Source organism: Somniosus microcephalus, unplaced genomic scaffold (assembly GCF_052327205.1).
Source record: "Somniosus microcephalus isolate GS21.2 unplaced genomic scaffold, FLI_Smic_1.0 scaffold4, whole genome shotgun sequence".
Classification (NCBI taxonomy): domain Eukaryota; kingdom Metazoa; phylum Chordata; class Chondrichthyes; order Squaliformes; family Somniosidae; genus Somniosus; species Somniosus microcephalus.
Genome location: NW_028225191.1, coordinates 2,592,804 through 2,618,652, shown reverse-complemented (window position 1 = coordinate 2,618,652; position 25,849 = coordinate 2,592,804). Strand labels below are relative to the sequence as shown.

General features: G+C 49.6%; 1 pseudogene; it reads right to left on the bottom strand.

Moving 5' to 3' along the window:
• Positions 1-5,757: 5,757 nt before the first annotated feature.
• Positions 5,758-20,152, bottom strand: LOC147084053 (uncharacterized; annotated as a pseudogene).
• Positions 20,153-25,849: the final 5,697 nt, after the last annotated feature.

The following is a 25,849-nucleotide window of genomic DNA, read 5'->3' as shown; positions in this document are numbered from 1 at the left end:
GAAAGCAGGAAAGCGGCCTGCAGCCCACCGAGGTCCCGCCCCCCTCCCTCCCGCGCCGCCATTGCTTGGAGGACCGTCAGCCCGCCCGGTCCTCCCAGCGTTTTCCACGCTCCTGATTGGCGGGCGCCTCGCGTCAATCAACCCCCCCCCGCTTCAGATTACGTGCTGACGCCAGCACGCAACGCCAAGGGGTCGGTTGGATCGGCGCACGCCACCGTAAGGTAAAAAAAAGACACCCCACACAAATGAGGAAAAACAAAACTAATAACAATCGCACGTTAGAGGGAAGGAGGTTGGGGGAATTAATGAGTGTTTTCAATTTGTTTCGCAAAAATAAATTTTGAAAAGCTTCCCAACGGTGCGAGGCAAGCTGCGCATGCGCTCCAGCCAGCCTTTGCCTCCCCCACGTGGGCACTTGCCTTCCCCTGCACCAATCACAGCGCGGGCAGGCACTTCTATCAATCGTCACCTGTCAATCACCCTCCCTTCCCCTTCCCCTCGTGGTGTCGATTGACAGTAGTGTCAGCCGATGAGGTGCAGGAAGGGGCGGGACCAGGGCCAGGACTGACAGCAAGCCTGAACTAACTCAATTAAATACCTGCATGCAGCCAAAAAAAAACTTTTATTTACTCAGCCAAAAAAAGGCAAGGCAAATAAGGTTTCCTGAGTCAGCAAAGCCGATTTTAAAGAATTATAGAGCCATATCGCAGGGATCAGTGCTAGGACCCCAGCTATTCACAATATAAATGTAAGAAGTCACACAACACCAGGTCCAACAGCTTTATTTGAAATCACAAGCTTTCGGAGCGCTGCTCCTTCGTCAGGTGAAGTGGAGAGATGCATAAAGACACAGCTTATATAGTCAGAGAATCATGTCAGATGTTCACAGGTAATCTTTCTAACTGCCATTTATCACACCTCGGCAGAGAGATAATCACAGCAATCAAAGGTGTGAATGGTGTCCAAACAGGTCGGTCAGGAAAACATTACATCAAAGAACAATGAGGTGGGGTCACAAGGGGTCAAATGTTGCAGATGCTGGGGTCTGTATGAAAAACAAAAAAACAGTCTGTTTGCAGACGTCACAAAGCTGGGTGGGCGTGTGTGCTGTGAGGAGGATGCCGAGAAATTCCAGTATGATTTGGACAGGTTGGATGATTGGGCAGATGCATGGCAGATGCATTATAACGTGGATAAATGCGAGGTTATCCACTTTGGTGGCAAAAACAGGAAGGCGGATTATTATCTGAACGGCAATAGATTGGGAGAAGGGGAAGTGCAACGAGACCTGGGCGTCCTTGTGCACCAGTCGCTGAAGGTGCAGCAGGCGGTTAAGAAGGCAAATGGTATGTTGGCCTTTGTAGCGAGAGGGTTCAAGTAGAGGAACAAGGATGTCTTGCTGCAGTTGTACAGGGCCTTGGTGAGACCACACCTTGAGTATTGTGTGCAGTTTTGGTCGCCTTATCTGAGGAAGGATGTTCTTGCCATGGAGGGAGTACAGCGAAGATTCGCCAGACTGATACCTGGGATGGCAGGAATGACGTATGAGGAGAGATTGGGTCGATTGGGCTTATACTCGCTGGAGTTTAGAAGAATGAGAGGGAATCTCATTGAAACTTATAAAATTCTAACAGGACTAGACAGACTAGATGCAGGAAGGCTGTTCCCGATGGTCGGGGAGTCCAGGACCAGGGGTCACAGTCTAAGGATAAGGGGTAAGCCATTTAGGACAAAGATGAGGAGAAATTTCTTCACCCAGAGAGTGGTGAACCTGTGGAATTCTCTACCACAGAAGGCAGTTGAGGCCAATTCATTAAATATATTCAAGAAGGAGTTAGATATATTTCTTAAGACTAAAGGGATCAAGGGATATGGGGAGAAGGCAGGGACAGGGTACTGAATTTGGATGATCAGCCATGATCTCATTGAATGGCGGAGCAGGCTCGAGGGGCCGAATGGCCTACTCCTGCTCCTATCTTCTATGTTTCTATGCAGTGCAGGAGGAGGCCATTCAGTCCCTCGAGCCTGCTCCGCCATTCTATGAGATCATGGCTGGTCTGCAGCCTCACTCCATACACCCGCCTTTGGCCCATATCCCTTAATACCTTTGGTTAACAAAAATCTATCAGTCTCCGATTTAAAACGAACGATTGATCTAGCATCAACTGCCGTTTGCGGAAGAGAGTTCGAAACCTCTCCCACCCTTTGTGTGTAGAAGTGTTCCCTAATTTCACTCCTGAAAGGTCTGGCTCTAATTTTTAGTCTATGCCCCCTAATCCTAGAATCCCCAACCAGCGGAAATAGTTTCTCTCTATCGCCCCTCTCTATTTCCCCTCAATATCTTGAAAACTTCCATCAGATCGCCCCTTAACCTTCTAAATTCTAGGGAATACAACCCTAGTTTGTGTAATCTCTCCTCATAACTTAACCCTTGGAGTCTTTGAAAGAGCTCTCCAATTAATCCCACTCCCCTCATATCCCTGCAAATTTTTCCCCTTAAAGTATCGATCCAATTCTCTTTTGAAAGTTACTATTGAATCTGCTTCCACTGCCCTTTCAGGCAGCGCATTCCAGATCACAACAACTCGCTGTGTAAAAAAATGTTTCCTCATGTCACCTCTGGTTCTTTTACCGATTATCTTCAATCTGTGTCCTCTGGTTACCGACCCTCCTGCCGCTGGAAACAGTTTCTCTTTATTTACTCTATCAAAACCCTTCATGATTTTGAACGCCTCTATTAAATCTCTCCTTAACCTTCTGCTCTAAGGATAACAATCCCAGCTTCTCCAGTTTTTCCACATAACTGAAGTCCCTCATCCCTGGAACCATCCTGGTAAATCTCCTCTGCACCCTCTCCAAGGCCTTGACATCCTTCCTAAAGTGTGGTTCCCAGAATTGGACACAATACTCCAACTGGTGCCTAACCAGTGATTTATAAAGGTTTAAGAACATAAGAAATAGGAGCAGGAGTCAGCCATTCGGCCCTTCGAGCCTGCTCCGCCATTCAATGAGATCATGGCTGATCTTCTGCCTCAACTCCATTCACCGGCCCTATCGCCATATCCCTTGATGCCCTTACTGGTCAGAAATCTATCAATGTCTGTTTGGAATATACCCAATGACTGAGCCTCCACAGCCCTCTGGGGTAGAGAATTCCAAAGATTCACCACCCTCTGTGTGGAGAAATTTCTTCTGACCTCAGTCCTGAATGGCCTACCCTTTACCCTGAGGCTGTGGCCCCTGGTTCTAGACTCCCCAGCCAAGGGAAACATTCTCCCAGCATCCACCCTATCAAGCCCTGTAATAATTTTGTATGCTTCAATGAGATCCCCTCTCATTCTTCTGAATTCAAGAGAATACAGGCCTAGTTTACTCAATCTCTTCTCACACGACAGTCCCGCCATCCCAGGAATCAATCTCGTGAACTTTCGTTGCACTCCCTCTATGGCAAATATATCCTTCCTTAGGTAAGGAGACCAAAATTGTACACAGTACTCCAGGTGTGGTCTCACCAAGGCCCTATATAATTGGAGTAAGATTTCTTTACTCCTGTACTCAAATCCTCTTGTAATGAAGGCCAGCATACTATTTGCCTTCCTAATGGCTTGCTGCACCTGCACATTCACTTTCAGTGACTAATGTACAAGGACACCCAGGTCCCTTTGAGCATCTGCATTCCCCAATCTTTCAGCATTTAGGAAATATTCTGCCTTTCTGTTTTTTCTACCAAAGTGGATAACGTCACATTTATCCACATTATATTCCATCTGCCATGTTCTCGCCCACTCACTGAACCTGTCGAGATCCCCTTGAAGCCTCTTCACATCCTCTTCACAACTGACACTGCCACCTATCATCAGCAAATTTGGAAATGTTACATTTAGTCCCCTCATCCAAATCATTGATCTAGATTGTGAATAGCTGGGGCCCAAGCACCGATCCTTGCGGTACCCCATTAGTCACAGCCTGCCATCCTGAAAAAGACCCGTTTATCCCTACTCTTTGTTTTCTGTCTGTTAACCAATTCTCAATCCATGCTAGTATATTACCCCCAATTCCATGTGCCCTTATCGAAGGCCTTCTGAAAATCCAGATACATCACATCTACCAGTTCCCCTTTGTCTACTCCACTAGTTACATCCTCAAAGAACTCCAATAGGTTTGTCAAACAGGATTTCTCTTTCATAAATCCATGTTGACTCTGCCCAATCTTACTATTAGTTTCTAAGTGCCCAGTTATTGCATCCTTTATAATAGATTCCAGCATTTTCCCAACTACTGATGTGAGGCTAACAGGTCTGTAGTTCCCCATTTTCTCTCTCCCTCCTTTATTAAATAGCGGGGTTACATTTGCTATCCTCCAATCTGCAGGAACCGTTCCAGAATCTATAGAATTTTGGAAGATGACAACCAATGCGTCCACTATCCCAATGGCCACCTCTTTCAAAACCCCAGGATGTAGGTCATCCGGTCCTTGGGATTTATCGACTTTTAGTCCCATTAATTTTGCTAGTACTGTTTTTTTACTAATAATAATTTCTTTAAGTTCCTCATTCTCGCCACACCCTTGGTTTTCTCGTATTTCTGGGAGGTTTTTTGTGTCTTCCTCCATAAAGACAGAAACAAAGTATTTATTTAATTTCTCTGCCATTTCCTCATTCCCCATTATAAATTCTCCCGTCTCTGACTGTAAAGGACCTACATTTACCTTCGCCAGTCTTTTCCTGTTCACATACCTATAGAAGCTTTTACAATCCGTTTTTATATTTTTCGCTAGTTTGTGCTCATATTCCATTTTCCCTTTCTTTATCAATTTCTTGGTCCCCCTTTGCTGATTTCTAAAAAGATCCCAATCCTCAGGCTGACTGCTTTTTCTGGCTTAATACTAGCTTTCATTTCTTTTGTTAGACACGGTTGGATCACTTTTCCTTTTGGGTTTTTATGCCCTAGAGGAATATATGTTTGTTGCAATTTATGCATTATTTCCTTGAATGTTAGCCATTGTATGTCCACCTTCATACCTTTTAGTGTAGTCTCCCAATCTACCATGGCCAACTTGTCCCTCATACCCTTGTAGTTTCCTCTGTTTAGATTGAAGACCTTAGTTTCAGATTGGACTACATCACTCTCAAACTTAATGTAAAATTCAATCATATTATGGTCACTTATCCCTAAAGACCCCTTTACCACAAGATTATTGATTAGCCCTTTCTCATTACACAGTACCAGATCCAGACTAGCCTGTTCCCTGGTTGGTTCCTCCACATACTGATCCAGGAAACCATCTCACGTGCATTCCAAGAATTCGTCCTCCGCACCATTAGTGGTAATTTGATTTGCCCAGTCAATATGTCGTATATAATTCCCTCAATCTGGAGAATAGAAGTACAGTGGATTCACACGCGATCTTCTCGAGTCTGTTCCAACTGACCGGTTTAAGTGGCCTGTTCTTATACACAAGCTTGGTTACTGCGAGAAGGATATGCTGCTCGGGTTAGATGAAGTAGGGCGGGAGGAGGCTCGTGTGGAGCATAAACGCCAGCATGGACCTGTTGGGCCGAATGGCCTCTTTCTGTGCTGTACACTCGATGTCACACTCAGGAAATGGGATTGTTTGGACCTGTCTGATGACCTCCTCCTGAACCCCTGTTGAATGGCCTCGCCTCAGTGTGACAGCACTTTTAAATCTCTTCCCATGGTCAGAACATTTTACAGGGTCTCAGTGGGAACTCGCAGCTCTCTAAATAGGTTGGACGCTCAGCGAACGGCGACTGTCCGGTGTGAACTCGCTGGTGTCCGAGCAGGCTGGACGACTGAGTTTATCCCTTCCTGCACTGGGAGCAGGTGAACAGCCTCTCTCCACTTCAAAGTGGACCGAGTGAATCCCTTCCCACACGCGGAGCAGATGAACGGCCTCTTCCCAGTGTGAACTCGCTGGTGTATCAGCAGGAGGGTAGACTGAGCGAATCCCTTCCCACACACAGAGCAGGTGAATGGCCTCTTTCCATTGTGAATTCTCTGGTGTACCAGCAGATTCGAGGACTCAGCTGATCCCTTCCCACACATGGAGCAGATGAACGGACTCTTCCCGGTGTGTACTCTCCGGTGGGTCTGCAGGCTGAACGAATGAGCGAATCCCTACTCGCACACGGAGCAGGTGAACGGTCTCTCCCCGGTGTGAACTCGCTGATGCGTCAGCAGGTCCGCGGAGTTCACAAACCTCTTGTGGCAGTGAGAGCAGCTGTACGGTCTCTCTCCAGTGTGCAGCCGCTGGTGCTTCATCAGATACTGGGAGCGTTTAAAGCTCTTCCCACAGTCTGAACATTTAAATGGCCTCTCGTCAGAGTGAACTCGCTGATGTCCCAGCAGGTTGGACAAACACGTGAAATCCTTCCCACACACGGAGCAGGTGAACGGCCTCTCCCCGGTGTGAACTCGCTGGTGCATCAGCAGGAGGGTAGACTGAGCGAATCCCTTCCCGCACACGGAGCAGGTGAATGGCCTCTCCCCAGTGTGAATTCTCTGGTGTACCAGCAGATTCGAGGACTCAGTGAATCCCTCCCGCACACGGAGCAGGTGAACGGACTCTTCCCGGTGTGTACTCTCCGGTGGCTCCGTAGGCTGAACGAATGAGCGAATCCCTTCCTGCACACGGAGCAGCTGAACGGCCTCGCCCCAGTGTGAACTCGCTGATGCGTCAGCAGGTCCACGGAGTTCACAAACCTCTTGTGGCAGTGAGAGCAGCCGTACGGTCTCTCTCCAGTGTGCAGCCGCTGGTGCTTCATCAGATACTGGGAGCGTTTAAAGCTCTTTCCACAGTCTGAACATTTAAATGGCCTCTCATCAGAGTGAACTCGCTGGTTTGTCCGCAGGTTGGCCAAATACGTAAAGTCCTTCCCACACACGGGGCAGGTGAACGGCCTCTCCCCGGTGTGAATTCGCTAGTGTGTCCGCAGGTTGGAGGACTGAGCGAATCCCTTCCCACACACAGGGCAGATGAATGGCCTCTCCCCGGTGTGAACTCGCTGGTGTGTCCGCAGGTTGGAGGACTGAGCGAATCCCTTCCCACGCACGGGGCAGGGGAACGGTCTCTCCCCGGTGTGAACTCGCTGGTGTGTCCGCAGGTTGGAGGACTGAGCGGATCCCTTCCCACACACGGGGCAGGGGAACGGTCTCTCCCCGGTGTGAACTCGCTGGTGTGTCCGCAGGTTGGAGGACTGAGCAAATCCCTTCCCACACACGGGGCAGGTGAACGGCCTCTCCCCGGTGTGAGCCCGCCACTCAGCTTCCAGCGCATATGGGTGAAGGTATCCCGTCCCGCAGTCCTCGCATTTATGCAGTCGGTTCCTGATATGAGTGCACTCGTGGCTAGTCAGCTGGGTGAACCTCTTCCCACAGTCCTCACATTCATACCGTCTCTCTCCAGTGTGCCTGCCCTTGGGGCCCTCCAGGTCAGGCAATCGGCTGAATCCACGTCCACACATGCAACATGTGTGCAATTTGTGCACGCTGCGATCGCTGCGCTCCTCTTCCATGTGCAAAGGTTGATGAAATTCAGGTCCTGATGAATCAAACTGTTTGGTCTGAGCTTCCTGTCTGTAAATGCTCCACTTTTAAACCCAGTAAAAGGAGTGTAGAAAGGGGTAAGAGGGAGAATGTTGTCTCATGTCGCCCTTTCCCAGCCCAGGGGCAGGGAAGCTGATTTTCAGGCCCCAGCTGCTGCACAGGTTGGTTGAAAGGATCAACAGTAACGGTGGCTGCAATCCCCACAAGCCCCCGCGCTCCAGAAAGCGCTCCGACCGTCGTGCTGAGTTGTGGCTGACCCCGCGCATGCGCCCCATGGCCCCGCCCTCTCCTGCTCCACAGGCGCCTGGCCCGCAGCGCGCATGCTCAGCACACACCCCGCCTGAGAGTCCGGATCACCGGCGGAAAGTGAGTTTTATGAGTTTTCTTTTATATATAGCGGAGAGAAGTGCGGGCGGGGAGATAAATAAAAAGAAAATACAAACCGTACCGTCTCAGCGCCCTCCCGGCACCGAGCGGAGCGGATTGAGCGGCCGCAGCCCCTTGTCTTCTGCAGGGAGCCGGACTGGGGCACATGATCAACTCCACGGCGGTGACTGACGGGAGCTCCGACCAATAGGGAGACAGCAGGCAGAGCTTGGAGGACTGAGGTGGCGGCGGGTCCTCCAACCAATCGGGGTGTCCGAGGGGCGGGACCTCCGCCGCCTGCTTCTCCCGCTGCTGAGACAAGTGGAATGTGACAACGTGGACCACTTTCCATACCTCGGGAGCCTACTGTCAACAAGGGCAGAGGTCGACGACGAAGTCCAACACCGCCTTCAGTGTGCCAGTGCAGCCTTCGATCGCCTGAGGAAGAGTGTGTTTCAAGACCAGGACCTCAAACCCGGCTCTAAGCTCATGGTCTACAGAGCAGCAGTGATACCCGCCCTGCTGTATGCCTCAGAGACATGGACCATGCACAGCAGGCACCTCAAAGCACTGGAGAGGTACCACCAACGCTGCCTCCGCAAGGTCCTGCAAATCCATTGGCAGGATAGGCGCACCAACGTCAGTGTTGTTGCTCAGGCCAGCATCCCCAACATCGAAGCTCTGACCACGCTCAATCAGCTCCGATGGACGGGTCACATTGTCCGCATGCCCGATACGAGACACCCAAAACAAGCGCTCTACTCGGAGCTCCGGCACGGCAAGAGAGCTCCAGGTGGGCAGAGGAAACGCTTCAAGGACACCCTCAAAGCCTCCTTGAAAAAGTGCAACATCCCCACCGACACCTGGGAATCCCTGGCCCAAGACCGCACGAAGTGGAGGAGAAGCATCCGGGAAGGCGCCGAACACCTCGAGTCTCTTCGCCGGGAGCAAGCGGAAGCCAAGCGCAGGCATCGGAAGGAGCGCACGTCAACCCAAGCACCCCACCCACCCGCCCCTTCAACCACCGTCTGCCCCACCTGTGACAGTGACTGTAGGTCCTGCATTGGACTCATCAGTCACCTGGGAACTCATTTTTAATGTGGAAGCAAGTCATCTGCGGTTCTGAGGGACTGCCTAAGAATGCAGCAGAGGGCGCTCTTCTGAGTTTGGGGCTCAGGCATGTTAGTGGAGCAGTGCAGAGGGAACTTTACTCTGCACTGGGCTTTACTCCCTCAGCACTGCACTGGAGGGGCAGCACAGAGTTTTAGACTCCAGTCTCTGGAGTGGGACTTCAACCCACAACCTTCTGACTCAGAGGAGAGAGTGCTGCAGCCTGAGCCACGGCTGACACTCTGTATCTAACCCGTGATGTACCTGCCCTGGGAGTGTTTGATGGGACAGTGTAGAGGAGCTTTACTCTGTATCTAACCCGTGCTGCACCTGCCCTGGGAGTGTTTAATGGGACAGTGTAGAGGGAGCTTTACTCTGTATCTAACCCATGCTGTACCTACCCTGGGAGTGTTTGATGGGACAGTGTAGAGGGAGCTTTACTCTGTATCTAACCCGCGCTGTACCTGCCCTGGGAGTGTTTGATGGGACAGTGTAGAGGGAGCTTTACTCTGTATCTAACCCGTGCTGTACCTGCCCTGGGGTTTTTGATGGGACAGTGTAGAGGGAGCTTTACTCTGTATCTAACCCATGCTGTACCTGCCCTGGGAGTGTTTGATGGGACAGTGTAGAGGGAGCTTTAATCTGTATCTAACCTATGCTGTACCTGCCCTGGGAGTGTTTGATGTTGACACCAGGTGCTGAGAATGTTAAAGTGTTCCATTCCCCCACAATGACATCCAGAACCTCGATGGTAATAAAACACACAAAGTAACAGAAGCTTCTCTCCAGGACACAGATATTGAGAGGACCAGGAATGTCTGTAACAAGCCATCAATTAACTCTCGTCTTATCTTAGAAACAAGGACTCAATCGACTGTGTGTTTCAAACAAAGCTGATTTATTGATACAGAATATTAAAACCCCAATAACTGGGCTGGATTTTAACATCCACAAAATATAAGATGGCCACTAATAAATCCAGCAGGGAATTCAGGGGAAACTTGTTTACCCAGAGAGTGGTGAGAATGTGGAACTCGCCACTACAAAGAGTAGTTGAGGCTAAAAGTACAGATGCATTTAAGGGGAAGCCACTTGAGTGTGAAAGGAATAGGAGGATATGTTGATGGGGTTAATTGAAGTAGGGTGGGTGTGGGGCATAAACACTGGCATGGACCAGTTGGGCCGAATGGCCTGTTTCTGTGCTGTACATTCTATGTAACACCATGAACAGTCAATCGAAGGGAATCATCAGCACAACAGTCTTAAAGATTAAACAGCAGTCCAAGAATTTATAAAACATTCAAACATTCCACGTTCATGTCACCCCAGATGTCTACAGGGCCCTGTGCTACAGAACAGTGTGAACTCGCTGGTGTTTCAGCAGATTAGAGGACCGAGTGAATCCCTTCCCACACACGGAGCAGGTGAACGGCCTCTCCCCAGTGTGAACTCGCTTGTGTGTCAGCAGATTGGTTGACTGAGTGAATCCCTTCCCACACACAGAGCAGGTGAATGGCCTCTCCCCAGTGTGAACTCGCTGGTGTTCGAGCAGAGTCGAGGACTGAATAAATCCCTTCCCACACACGGAACAGGTGAACGGCCTCTCCCCAGTGTGAACTCGCTGGTGTTCGAGCAGAGTCGAGGACTGAATGAATCCCTTCCCACACACGGAACAGGTGAATGGCCTCTCCCCAGTGTGAACTCGCTGGTGTGTCAGTAGGTGGGATGACTGAGTGAATCCCTTCCCACACACGGAGCAGGTGAATGGCCTCTCCCCAGTGTGAACTCGCTTGTGTCTCAGTAGATTGGATGAATGAGTGAATCCCTTCCCACACACGGAACAGGTGAACGGCCTCTCCCCAGTGTGAACTCGCTGGTGTTGGAGCAGAGTCGAGGACTGAATGAATCCCTTCCCACACACAGAACAGGTGAATGGCCTCTTTCCTGCTACCTCCAGCTGGTGTCCCTTCAGCTCCTGGGACCTTTTAATGTTTTTCCCACAGTCGGAATGTTTCACCGGCCTCTCCCCAGTGTGAACTCGCTGGTGTGCCAGCAGATTCGAGGACCGAGTGAATCTCTTCCCACACACGGAGCAGGTGAACAGAATCTCTCCTGCTCTCTCCAGCTGGTGTCTCTTCAGATCCTGGGACCTTTTAAATCTCTTCCCACAGTCAGAACATTTAATGTGAACAAGCTGGTGTCTCAGGAGGGTGGCAGAATGAGAGAATCGCTTCAAAAACACGGAGCAGGTCAACGGTCTCTCATCAGTGTGGACAAGCTGGTGTCTCAGCAGCACAGAGGGTGCAATTAATCCCTGCCCACACACGGAGCGGGTTAAAGGTCTCTCCCTAGTGTGAATTTGCTGGTGTATCATCGTAGCGGATGGCTGAATGAATCCCTTCCGGAACAGCTAAACGTTCTCTCCCCAGTGTGTAGCCACTGGTGTCTCTTTAGCTACTCGTATATTTTGGAGCTCTTTCCACACTCAGAACATTTAAAAGGTCTCTCATCAGTGTGAACTCGCTGGTGTATCAGCAGATTGGAGGAGCGACTGAATCAGGTCCTGATGAATTGAGCGACTCTGTCAGATCTTGAGGTGATGTCTGGTCTGAGCTTCCTGTCTGTAAATGCTCCACTTCTAAAACCCTGTAAAAGGAGTGTAGAAAGGGGTAAGAGGGAGAATGTTGTCTCATGTCCCCCTTTCCCAGCCCAGGGGCAGTGAAGCTGATCTTCAGGCCCCAGCTGCTGCACAGGTTGGTTGCAAGGATCAACAGTAATGGCGGCTGCAACCCCCACAAACCCCCGCGCTCCAGAAAGCACTCCGGCCGCCGCGCTGAGTTGTGGCTGACACCGCGCATGCGCCCCATGGCCCACCCTCTCCTGCTCCACAGGCGCCCGGCCCGCAGCGCGCATGCTCAGCACACACCCCAGGCCCCTGTCAATCATCCTCCCCCGCGCCTGCGCGCTGGGCCCCTGAGCTCCAGGCTGCCGCGCGGGGCTTTCTTTGTAAAGTCGGTGTTGGTTAAGAGCCACAATCAGTGAGGGAAACATAGAAGATAGGAGCAGGTGTAGGCCATTCGGCCCCTCGAGCCTGCTCCGCCATTCAATGAGATCATGGCTGATCATCCAAATTCAGTACCCCATTCCTGCCTTCTCCCCATAGCCCTTGATCCCTTTAGCCTTAAGAAATATATCCAACTCCTTCTTGAATATATTTAATGAATTGGCCTCCACTGCCTTCTGTGGTAGAGAATTCCACAGGTTCACCACTCTCTGGGTGAAGAAATTCCTCCTCATCTCTGTCCTAAATGGCTTACCCCTTATCCTTAGACTGTGACCCCTGGTTCTGGACTCCCCGACCATCGGGAACATCCTTCCTGCATCTAGTCTGTCTAGTCTTGTTAGAATTTTATAAGTTTCAATGAGATCCCCTCTCATTCTTCTAAACTCCAGCGAGTATAAGCCTAATCGACCCAATCTCTCCTCATACATCATTCCTGCCATCCCAGGTATCAGCCTGGTGAATCTTCGCTGCACTCCCTCCAAGGCAAGAACATCCTTCCTCAGATAAGGCGACCAAAACTGCACACAATACTCAAGGTGTGGTCTCACCAAGGCCCTGTACAACTACAGCAAGACATCCTTGTTCCTGTACACAAACCCTCTCACTACGAAGGCCAACATACCATTTGCCTACTTAACCGCCTGCTGCACCTGCATGCTTACCTTCAGCGACTGGTGCACAAGGACACCCAGGTCTCGTTGCACTTCCCCTTCTCCCAATCTATTGCCATTCTGATAATCTGCCTTCCTGTTTTTGACACCAAAGTGGATAACCTCGCATTTATCCACGTTATATTGCATCTGCCATGCTTCTGCCCAATTACCCAACCTGTCCAAATCATACTGGAGTTTCTCGGCATCCTCCTCACAGCAGACACGCCCACCCAGCTTTGTGTCGTCTGCAAACTTGGAGTTCCGTCGTCTAGATCATTAATTTATATTGTGAATAGCTGGGGTCCAAGGACCGATCCCTGCAGTACCCCAGTAGTCACTGCCTGCCACTCGGAAAAAGACCCATTTATTCCAACTCTTTGCTTCTGTCTGCCAACCAGTTCTCTATCCAAGTCAATACCTTGCCCCCAATCCCATGTGCCTTAACTTTACACGCTAATCTCTTATGCGGGACCTTATCGAAAGCCTTCTGAAAGTCCAAATACACCACATCCACTGGTGCTCCCTTATCTATTCTACCAGTTATATCCTAAAAAAATTCCAGTAGATTAGTCAAGCACGATTTACCTTTTGTAAATCCATGTTGACTTTGTCCAATCCTGTCACTGTTTTCCAAGTTCTCTGCTATTACATCCTTTATAATGGACTCGAGCATTTTCCCCACTACCGATGTCAGGCTTACCAGTCTGTAATTCCCCGTTTTCTCTCTTCCACCTTTTTTGAATAGTGGGGTAACATTAGCTACCCTCCAATCCATGGGTACTGTTCCAGAGTCTATCGAATTTTGGAAGATGACCAGCAATGCATTTACTATATCGATATCTATCTACAGGAAACTTTCATTTATCCGGTGGTTAAATGTCCGGAAGGCTCTATCTACCGGCAGAATTCAGGAGCCGTTTCCTATACGTTTTTTTTAACTTCTTGTTGCTTTTTTTTCCCCAGTCAGGCTCTGCAAGGTCTTGCTAAAGCTGTTGCTTAGCTACAGAGACGCTTGCAAGCTACGGCCGACTGTTTAGAAGCTGTCGCTAAGCAACAGGGATTGTTGCTAAATACAGAGCTCAAAAGCTCTGTATGTTTTAACATTAGCGCTGGTTTGTCCGGCAGTTTTGATGGGATGGCAACAGGTCGGTCCCGTCGGTGCCGGATATCTCAAAGTTTCCTGTATCTATCTAACTAAAAAAGCAGTGGCCCCAGCACTGACCCTTGGGGAACACCACTGTCTCCCATCCTCCAGTGGCCCCAGCACTGACCCTTGGGGAACACCACTGTCTACCATCCTCCAGTGGCCCCAGCACTGACCCTTGGGGAACACCACTGTCTCCCATCCTCCAGTGGCCCCAGCACTGACCCTTGGGGAACACCACTGTCTACCATCCTCCAGTGGCCCCAGCACTGACCCTTGGGGAACACCACTGTCTACCATCCTCCAGTGGCCCCAGCACTGACCCTTGGGGAACACCACTGTCTACCATCCTCCAGTGGCCCCAGCACTGACCCTTGGGGAACACCACTGTCTACCATCCTCCAGTGGCCCCAGCACCGACCCTTGGGGAACACCACTGTCTACCATCCTCCAGTGGCCCCAGCACCGACCCTTGGGGAACACCACTGTCTACCATCCTCCAGTGGCCCCAGCACTGACCCTTGGGGAACACCACTGTCTACCATCCTCCAGTGGCCCCAGCACTGACCCTTGGGGAACACCACTGTCTACCATCCTCCAGTGGCCCCAGCACCGACCCTTGGGGAACACCACTGTCTACCATCCTCCAGTGGCCCCAGCACCGACCCTTGGGGAACACCACTGTCTACCATCCTCCAGTGGCCCCAGCACTGACCCTTGGGGAACACCACTGTCTCCCATCCTCCAGTGGCCCCAGCACTGACCCTTGGGGAACACCACTGTCTCCCATCCTCCAGTGGCCCCAGCACCGACCCTTGGGGAACACCACTGTCTACCATCCTCCAGTGGCCCCAGCACCGACCCTTGGGGAACACCACTGTCTACCATCCTCCAGTGGCCCCAGCACCGACCCTTGGGGAACACCACTGTCTCCCATCCTCCAGTGGCCCCAGCACTGACCCTTGGGGAACACCACTGTCTACCATCCTCCAGTGGCCCCAGCACCGACCCTTGGGGAACACCACTGTCTACCATCCTCCAGTCTGAAAAACAGCCATTTACCACAACTCACTGTTTTCTGTCCTTAAGCCAATTCCTTATCCAAGCTGCCACTGACCCACCTATTCCATGAGCCTCAATTTTGTTACCCAGCCTTCGATGTGGTACTTTGTCAAACGCCTTCCTAAAATCCATGTGGACAACATCCATTGCATTCCCTTCATCAATCCTGCCTGTTACTTCATCAAAAAATTCAATTAGATTAGTCTGTCACTTTAATCTCCTCAACATTGGGAGACCAAACGCAGATTGGGCGACCGCTTTGCAGATCACCTCCGTTCAGTCGGTAAGGGTGACCCCGAGCTTCCGGTCGCCTGTCACTAATTCTCCGCTCCACTCCCACTCTGACCACTCTGTCCTCGGCCTCTTACACTGTTCCAATGAAGCTCAATGTAAGCTCGAGGAACAGCACCTCATCTTTCGATTAGGCACTTTACAGCTTTCTGGACTCAACATCGAGTTCAACAATTTCAGACCATAACCTCGGCCCCGATCTCTTTCTTTCATTTTTTGTCTCTCTCTCACATGGCAGCTGTCATTTCCGTTTACACTTCATCTCGTGTCATCTTTTGTTTCTGAACTTGTCCCATTAAGGAAGTGATAGCAGGGCATTTAGAAAATCATAATATCGTCAAGCAGAGTCAGCATGGTTTTATGAAAGGGAAATCATGTTTGACAAATTTGCTGGAGCTCTTTGAGGATGTAACGAGCAGGGTGGATAAAGGGGAACCAGTGGATGTGGTGTATTTGGATTTCCAGAAGGCATTCGATAAGGTGCCACATAAAAGGTTACTGCACAAGATAAGAGCTCACGGGGTTGGGGGTAATATATTAGCATGGATAGAGGATTGGCTAACTTACAGAAAACAGAGAGTCGGGATAAATGGGTAATTTTTCAGGTTGGCAAACTGTAACTAGTGGGGTGCCACAGGGATCAGTGCTGGGGTCTACATAAGAACATAAGAAATAGGAGCAGGAGTAGGCCAATCGGCCCCTCGAGCCTGCTCCGCCATTCAATAAGATCATGGCTGATCTGATCCTAACCGCCAATCTACTATCACAGAACCATCTCCTGAATCTAACAGAATTAGACACACGAAATAGGAGCAGGATCAGGCTACACGGCCCCTGGGCCCGCTCCGCTACGCACAGGGCCATGACCGATCCGAACCTAGACTCATGTCCAAATTTCTGCCCGCTCCCCGTAATCCTTAATTCCCTTTACTTCTAGGAAACTGTCTATTTCTGTTTTAAATTTATGTAATGATGTAGCTTCTACAGCTTTTTGGGGCAGCATATTCCATGGACCTACCACCCTCTGAGTGAAGTAGTTCCTCCTCATCTCAGTTTTGAAAGAGCAGCCCCTTATTCTAAGACTATGCCCCCTAGTTCTAGTTTCACCCATCATCGGGAACATCCTCCCCGCATCCACCCGATCCAACCTCTTCACAATCTTACATGTTTTAATAAGATCGCCTCTCATTCTTCTGAACTCCAATGAGTAGAGTCCCAATCTACTCAACCTCTCCTCATATGTCCATCCCCTCATCCCCGGGATTAACCGAGTGAACCTTCTTTGTACTGACTCGAGAGCAAGTATGTCTTTTCTTAAGTATGGACACCAAAACTGTATGCAGTATTCCAGGTGCGGTCTCACCAATACCTTGTACAACTGAAGCAATACCTCCCTATTTTTATATTCTATCCCCCTAGCAATGAAAGCCAACATTCCATTGGCCTTCTTAATCACTTGCTGCACCTGCATACTAACTTTTTGAGTTTCGTGCACCAGGACCCCCAGATCCCTTTGTACTTCAGTACTTTCCAGTTTCTTGCCATTAAGATAATAACTTGCTCTACGATTTTTTCCTGCCAAAGTGCATAACCTCACACTTTCCAGTATTGTATTCCATCTGCCAAATCTCTGCCCACTTACTTAGCCTGTCTATGTCCCCGTGCAGGTTTTTTATGTCCTCCTCACTCACTACTTTCCCTCCCATCTTAGTATCATCTGCAAACTTTGATATGTTACACTATTTGTCAACTATTTACAATTTATATTAATGACTTGGATGAAGGGACCGAGTGTACTGTAGCCAAATTTGCTAACGATGCAAAGATAGGTGGGAAAGTAAGTTGTGAGGAGGACACCGAGTCTGCAAAGGGATATCGATCGGTTAAGTGAGTGGGCAAAACATTGGCAGATGGAGTATAATGTGGGAAAATGTGAGGTTATCCACTTTGGTAGGAAGAATAGAAAAGCAAATTGTTATTAAATGGAGAGAGACTACAGAACGCTGCGGTACAGAGGGATCTGGGTGTCCTCGTACATGAAACACAAACAGTTAACATGCAGGTACAAGTAATTAGGAAGGCAAATGGAATGTTGGCCTTTATTGCAAGGGGGGATTAAAAGTAGGGAAGTCCTGCTACAACTGTACAGGGCGTTGGTGAGACCACACCTGGAGTACTGCGTACAGTTTTGGTCTCCTTATTTAAGGAGGGATATACTTGCATTGGAGGCAGTTCAGAGAAGGTTCACGAGGTTGATTCCTGGGGTGAAGGGGTTGTCTTATGAGGAAAGGTTGAGCAGGTTGGGCCGATACTCATTGGAGTTTAGAAGAATGAGAGGTGATCTTATTGAAACATAAGATTCTGAGGGGTTTGACAGGGTGGATGCTGAGAGGATGTTTCCCCTCGTGGGGGAATCTAGAACTCGGGGGCATAGTTTCAGAATAAAGGGACGCCCATTTAAGACGGAGGTGAGGAGGAATTTCTTCAATGAGGGTCGTGAATCTTTGGAATTCTCTACCTCAGAGAGCTGTGGAGGCGGAGTCACTGAATATATTCAAGGCTGAGACAGACAGATGTTTGAACTACAGGGGAGTCGAGGGTCATGGGGAACAGGCAGAAAAGTGGAGGTGAGGCCAAGATCAGATCAGCCATGATCTTATTGAATGGTGGAGCACGGGTTAGATACAGAGTAAAGCTCCCTCTACACTGTCCCATCAAACACTCCCAGGGCAGGTACAGCACGGGTTAGATACAGAGTAAAGCTCCCTCTACACTGTCCCATCAAACACTCCCAGGGCAGGTACAGCACGGGTTAGATACAGAGTGTCAGCCGTGCCTCAGGCGGCAGCACTCTCTCCTCTTGAGTCAGAAGGTTGTGGGTTGAAGTCCCACTCCAGAGACTCGAGTCTAAAACTCTGTGCTGCTCCTCCAGTGCAGTGCTGAGGGAGTAAAGCCCAGTGCAGAGTAAAGTTCCCTCTGCACTGCTCCACTAACAGGCCTGAGCCCCAAACTCAGAAGAGCGCCCTCTGCTGCATTCCACTTGTCTCAGCAGCGGGAGAAGCGGGCGGCGGAAGTCCCGCCCCTCGGGCACTCCGATTGGTTGGAGGACCCGCTGCCATCTCAGTGCTCCGAGCTCCGCCCGCTCTCTCCCTATTGGTCGGAGCTCCTGTCGGTTCACCGCCGTGGAGTTGATGACGTGCCCCAGTCCGGCTCCCTGCAGAAGACAGGGGGCTGTGGCCGCTCAATCCGCTCCGCTCGGTGCCGGGAGGGCGCTGGCACGGTCCGATTTGTATTTCCTTTTTATTTATCTCCCCGCCCGCACTTCTCTCCGCTATATAAAAAAAAACCCTCATAAAACTCACTTTCCGCCGGTGACCCGGACTCTCGTGGTTGCCCGGGCCTTCCCCAGAATGCGAGGCCCTGCGCAGGCGCGGTCGCGACTCATCCTCGGGAGCGGGGCCCAGCGGCGCATGCGGAGTAGGGGGAGGGGCCTGTTCAGAGCCCGCGCTCACCTTGGAGCGGCGCATGCGGTGTAGGGGGAGGGGGAGGGGCCTGTTCAGAGCCCGCGCTCACCTTGGAGCGGCGCATGCGGAGTAGGGGGAGGGGCCTGTTCAGAGCCCGCGCTCACCTTGGAGCGGCGCATGCGGAGTAGGGGGAGGGGCCTGTTCAGAGCCCGCGCTCACCTTGGAGCGGCGCATGCGGAGTAGGGGGAGGGGGCGGGGCCTGTTCAGAGCTCACATCCAACAATGAGAACAACAACAACTTGTATTTCTATAGCGCCTTTAATGTAGGAAAACATCCCAAGGCGCTGCACAGGAGTATTGTAAGACATTGAAAAATGTGACCCCGAGCCACAAGGAGAAATTAGGGCAGATGGCCAAAAGCTTGGTCACAGAGGTGGGTTTTAAGGAGCGTCTCGGCAGGAATGATGTATGAGGAGAGATTGGGTCGACTGGGCTTATACTCGCTGGAGTTTAGAAGAATGAGGGAATCTTATTGAAACTTATAAAATTCTAACAGGACTAGATGCAGGAAGGATGTTCCCGATGGTTGGGGAGTCCAGAACCAGGGGACACAGTCTAAGGATAAGGGGTAAGCCATTTGGGACAGAGATGAGGAGCAATTTCTTCACCCAGAGAGTGGTGAACCTGTGGAATTCTCTACCACACAAGGCAGTTGAGGTCAGTTCATTAAATATATTCAAGAAGGAGTTAGATATATTTCTTAAGGCTAAAGGGATATGGGGAGAAGACAGGGACAGGGTACTGAATTTGGATGATCAGCCATGATCTCATTGAATGGCGGAGCAGGCTCGAGGGGCCGAATGGCCTACTCCTGCTCCTATCTTCTATGTTTCTAGAACCAGGAGTCACAGTTTTACATCTCCACCTTTCCCAGCCCAGGGGCAGTGAAGCTGATTTTCAGGCCCCAGCTGCTGCACAGGTTGGTTGAAAGGATCCGCTGTAATGGCGGCTATAATCCCCACAAGCCCCCGCGCTCCAGAAAGCGGTCTGGTCGCCGCACTGAGTTGTGGCTGAGACCGCGCATGCGCCCCATGGCCGCGCCCTCTCCTGCTCCACAGGCGCCCGGCCCGCACCGCGCATGCTCAGCACACACCCTGGGCCCCTGTCAATCATCCTCCCCCGCGCCTGCGCACTGAGCCCGAGCTCCAGGCTGCCACGCGGGGCTTTCTTTGTAAAGTCGGTGTTGGTGAAGAGCCGCAATCAGTGAGGGAAAGTGAGTTTTCCCCCAGATCCGATTGAGATCAGAGGAGGGGTGAGAATAAAGGTTGAATCCAAACCTGAGAGTCCGCGGATCAGGGCACCGAGCGGAGCTTTTTCAGTTTGGCGGTGCGCGTTCCAGGGACACGTGATCCGGGCCCAGGGCCTGATTGACGTGAACTTCTGACCAATAGGGAGCGAACCGGCGCCCCGCGCCTCTTCGCCCAACCAGTCACGTCAAGACGTCGCCGTCGTACAATGATAGACGTGAGCTCTCCACCAATGAGCGAGGGGAGGCTGAGCCTGGAGGACTGACCGAGGGGCTTTGGTCCTCCAACCAATCGCGGCGAAGGAGGAGGAGGCGGGACCTGGAACCGGCTGATTGGACGGATCGGCCCGCCGCCATTTTGTGAAGTGGCTCAGGATCTGTGAGCCCGGAAAAGTTTATTTTTAATGTTCCTTTCACATTTTACAGCTCAAACTAATTTTGTTTTGCAGAAGATACTTTTTATTAAATAAAAGAAGTTCGCTTTTAAATTGATGAAATAACAAACCCTGTGGAACAAATACTTGTGAGTAAAAATATTTCTTCTCCCTGAATTCATTTTCTTAATATTAATTTTCAGCGTTTTTAATTATTAATTTCAAGCACTTTAAGAGAAATATGGGAGTGGTGGGGGTTCTCTTAAAGGGACAGGCGCTCTCTTTTTCTATATGATTTTCATTAAAGGGACCGCGTCCCTGTGGATGACCAATTTTAAAGGGACAGCGTTTCCCTTTTTATTATGTATATGTAAGAGACTGACATTTAAAGTGGGGCTAATCCCCTGCTCCAGTGAGTGCTTGGTGAGAAATCAGGTGCTGTTTGCACTCGCCCCCTCCCAATTTTCTGCCAAGGGACAGAAAGCAGAGAGTAGTGGCGAACGGTTGCTTTTCAGACTGGAGGGAGGTAAACAGTGATGTTCCCCAGGGGTCGGTATTAGGACCAATGTTCCCTCTAATTTTTTTGAGGTGCGTGTCCCCTTTAACGGGCTGCACGGCCCATTCAAATTTCCGTGCATGCGCATTTATTCCATTTATAGGGCGGTGAGCCGGCTGCGCGGGACCTCCAGACCGCTGCGTGGCCGCGCAACTTAACGTGAACATTGATTCGGACCACTGCTTTTTTTGATATATATTAATGACCTGGACTTGGGGATCCAGGGCAAAATTTCAAAATTTACAGATGACATGAAACTCGGAAATGTAGCAAACAATGAGGATAGTAACAGACTTCAGGAGGATGTAGCCAGACTGGTGAAATGGGCAGAAACGTGGCAGATTAAATTTAATGTAGAGAAGTGTGAAGTGATTCATTTTGGTAGGAAGAATGAGGAGAGGCAATATAAACTAAATGGTCCAGTTTTAAAGAGGGTGCAGGAACAGAGAGGCCTCGGGGTGTATGTACACAAATCTTAGAAGGTGGCAGGACAAGTTGAGAAGGCTGTTAAAAAAGCATACAGGATCCTTGACTTTATTAATAGAGGAATAGAGTACAAAAGCAAGCAGGTTATGCTAAGCCTTTATAAAACACTGGCTAGGCTTCCGCTGGGCACCACACTTTAGGAAGGATGTCAAGGCCTTAGAGAGGGTGCAGAAGAAATTTACGAGAATGGGACCAGGGATGAGGGACTTGAGTTACGTGGAGAGATGGGAGAAGCTGGGGTTGTTCTCCTTAGAGCAGAGAAGATTAAGAGGAGATTTGATAGAGTTGTTCAAAATCAGGATGGATTTTGAGAGAGTAAATAAGGAGAAACCGTTTCCAATGGCTGAAGGGATAGAAACCAGATTTAAGGCGATTGGCAAAAGAACCAGAGGTGACATGAGGAAACAGATTTTTACACCAAGTTGTTGGGATCTGGAATGCGCTGCCTGAAAGGGCGGTGGAAGCAGATTCAATATTATAATTCAAAAGAGATTGAGGTAAATACTTGAAGGGAAAACATTTACAGGGCTTTGGGGAAAGAGCAGGGGGAGTGGGATTAATTGGATCGCTCTTTCAAAGAGCCGGCACAGGCACGATGGGCCGAATGGCCTCCTTCTGTGCTGTATCATTCTATGATGCTGTTCTACACAGACACACACACATACAGTCAGACAGACACACAGACACAGATACTCACTCAAATACAGTCACACATTTTTTCTGCATTAACTTTTATTATTAATTTCAAAGACTTTAAGAAAAAGGTGGGAGTGGTGGGCGGAGGGCTCTTAAAGGGACAGGGACTCTCCTTTTCAATGTGATTTTCATTAAAGGGACCGAGTCCCTCCTTGCCTGTGGAGGACCAATTTTAAAAGGACAGCGTCTCGAAATCAGGTGCTGTCTGCGTGTGAACCACCTCCTCCCAATTTCCTGCCAAGCGATCCCTGCGGGCACCACTCCACTCTAGGAGTGGCTCCTAGAATCAGACAGCACAGAAGGAGGCCATTCAGCCCATCATGCCTGTGCCGGCTCTTTGAAAGAGCTCTCCATTTAGTCCCACTCCCCCTGCTCTGTCCCCATAGCCCTGAAAATTTTTCCCCTTCAAGTGTTTATCCAATTCCCCAGTGAACGTTATTATTGACTCTGCTTCCACCGCCCTTTCAGGCAGCGCATTCCAGATCACAACAACTCGCTGCGTCAATAAAATTCTCCTCACCTCGCCTCTGGTTCTTTTGTCAATGACCTTATATCTGTGTCCTCTGGTTACCGACCCTCCTGCCACTGGAAACAGTTTCTCCTTATAAGCTACAGCTATACAAAGCCCTGGTTAGACCCCAGAGAGTCATAACGGCACAACAGGAAGCCATTCGGCCCATCGAGTCCGTGCCGGCTCTCTGTATACAATCCAGTCAGTCCCATTCCCCCGCTCTATCCCCGTAGCCCTGCAAGTTTATTTCCCTCAAGTGCCTGTCCAGTCTCCCCTTGAAAACATTGAGTGTCTCCGCTTCCACCACTTTCGTCAGCAGCGAGTTCCAGGTCCTCACCATTCGCTGCGTAAAAAAGTTTTTCCTCACACCCCCCCCCCCTGTATCTCTTGCCCAAAACCTTAAATCTGTGTCCCCTAGTCCTTGTACCATCAACTCGTGGGCACAGCCTTTCCCCGTCTAGCCTATCCAAACCCATCATAATCTTGTACACCTCTATCAAATCACCCCTCAACCTCCTTTGCTCTAATAAAAACAAATCCAGCTTCTCCAACCTGTCCTTGTAGCTAAGATCCCCCATCCCCGGAACCATTCTGGTAAATCTCCTCTGCACCCTCTCAAGGGCCTTCACATCCTTCCTAAAGTGTGGTGACCAGAACTGGATGCAATACTCCAGTTGTGGCCTAACCAGCGCTTTATAAAGGTTCAGCATAACTTCTCTACTTTTGTACTCAATACCTCTATTTATGAAGCCCAAGATCCCATATGCTTTGTTAACCACTCTCTCAATATGTCCCGCCACCTTCAGGGACCTACGCACATTAACTCCCAGGAACTCCCTGGAGCACTGTGTACAGTTCTGGGCACCGCACCTCAGAAAGGATATACTGACCTTGGAAGGAGTGCAGCACAGATTCACCAGAACGTTACCCGGGCTCCAAGGGTTAGATTATGAGGAGAGATTACATAAACTAGGCTTGTGTTCCCTGGAATCTAGAAGGTTAAGGAGTGATTGAGGATTTTAGGATTTTGAAAGGAATTGGTAGAGTAGATAGAGAGAAACTTTTTCCGCCGGTGGGGCAGTCGAGGACAAGGGGACATCACCTTAAAATCAGAGCCAGGCCATTCAGGAGAGAAGTTGGGAAACACTTCTTCACACAAAGGGTGGTAGAAGTGTGGAACCCTCTCCCACAGAAAGCAGTCGATGCCAGCTCAATTAATCATTTTAAATCCAAGAGCCATAGATTTTTGCTGGACAAGGGAGCAAAGGGATATGGAGCCAAGGCAGGTGGGTGGAGTTAAGACACAGATTGGCCATGATCTCATTGAATGGCGGAACAGGCTTGAGGGGCTGAATGGCCTCCTCCTGTTCCCATGCTCCTATTTACTCTATCAAAACCCTTCATGTTTTGAACACCTCTATTAAATCTCTGTTGCACCTTCTCTACTCCAAGGAGAACAATCCCAGCTTCTCCAGTCTCTCCACGTAACTGAAATCCTCTGTGTATTTGTCGTGGGGCAGCAGGCTATAACAAACAGCTTTCTTAAGAACATAAGAAATAGGAGCAGGAGCAGGCCATTCGGCCCCTCGAGCCTGCTCCGCCATTCAATAAGATCATGGCTGATCTGATCCTAACCGCCAATCTACTATCACAGAACCATCTCCTGAATCTAACAGAATTAGACACACGAAATAGGAGCAGGATCAGGCTACACGGCCCCTGGGCCCGCTCCGCTACCCACAGGGCCATGACCGATCCGAACCTAGACTCATGTCCAAATTTCTGCCCGCTCCCCGTAACCCTTAATTCCCTTTACTTCTAGGAAACTGTCTATTTCTGTTTTAAATTTATGTAATGATGTAGCTTCTACAGCTTTTTGGGGCAGCACATTCCATGGACCTACCACCCTCTGAGTGAAGTAGTTCCTCCTCATCTCAGTTTTGAAAGAGCAGCCCCTTATTCTAAGACTATGCCCCCTAGTTCTAGTTTCACCCATCATCGGGAACATCCTCCCCGCATCCACCCGATCCAACCCCTTCACAATCTTATATGTTTCAATAAGATCGCCTCTCATTCTTCTGAACTCCAATGAGTAGAGTCCCAATCTACTCAACCTCTCCTCATATGTCCATCCCCTCATCCCCGGGATTAACCGAGTGAACCTTCTTTGTACTGACTCGAGAGCAAGTATGTCCTTTCTTAAGTATGGACACCAAAACTGTATGCAGTATTCCAGGTGCGGTCTCACCAATATCTTGTACAACTGAAGCAATACCTCCCTATTTTTATATTCTATCCCCCTAGCAATGAAAGCCAACATTCCATTGGCCTTCTTAATCACTTGCTGCACCTGCATACTAACCTTTTGAGTTTCGTGCACCAGGACCCCCAGATCCCTTTGTACTTCAGTACTTTCCAGTTTCTTGCCATTAAGATAATAACTTGCTCTACGATTTTTCCTGCCAAAGTGCATAACCTCACACTTTCCAGTATTGTATTCCATCTGCCAAATCTCTGCCCACTTACTTAGCCTGTCTATGTCCCCTTGCAGGTTTTTTATGTCCTCCTCACTCACTACTTTCCATCCCATCTTAGTATCATCTGCAAAATTTGATATATTACACTATTTGTCAACTATTTACAATTTATATTAATGACTTGGATGAAGGGACCGAGTGTACTGTAGCCAAATTTGCTAACGATGCAAAGATAGGTGGGAAAGCAAGTTGTGAGGAGGACACAGAGTCTGCAAAGGGATATCGATCGGTTAAGTGAGTGGGCAAAACATTGGCAGATGGAGTATAATGTGGGAAAATGTGAGGTTATCCACTTTGGTAGGAAGAATAGAAAAGCAAATTGTTATTAAATGGAGAGAGACTACAGAACGCTGCGGTACAGAGGGATCTGGGGGTCCTCGTACATGAAACACAAACAGTTAACATGGAGGTACAGCAAGTAATTAGGAAGGCAAATGGAATGTTGGCCTTTATTACAGGGGGATTAAAAGTAGGGAAGTCCTGCTACAACTGTACAGGGCGTTGGTGAGACCACACCTGGAGTACTGCGTACAGTTTTGGTCTCCTTATTTAAGGAGGGATATACTTGCATTGGAGGAAGTTCAGAGAAGGTTCACGAGGTTGATTCCTGGGGTGAAGGGGTTGTCTTATGAGGAAAGGTTGGGCAGGTTGGGCCGATACTCA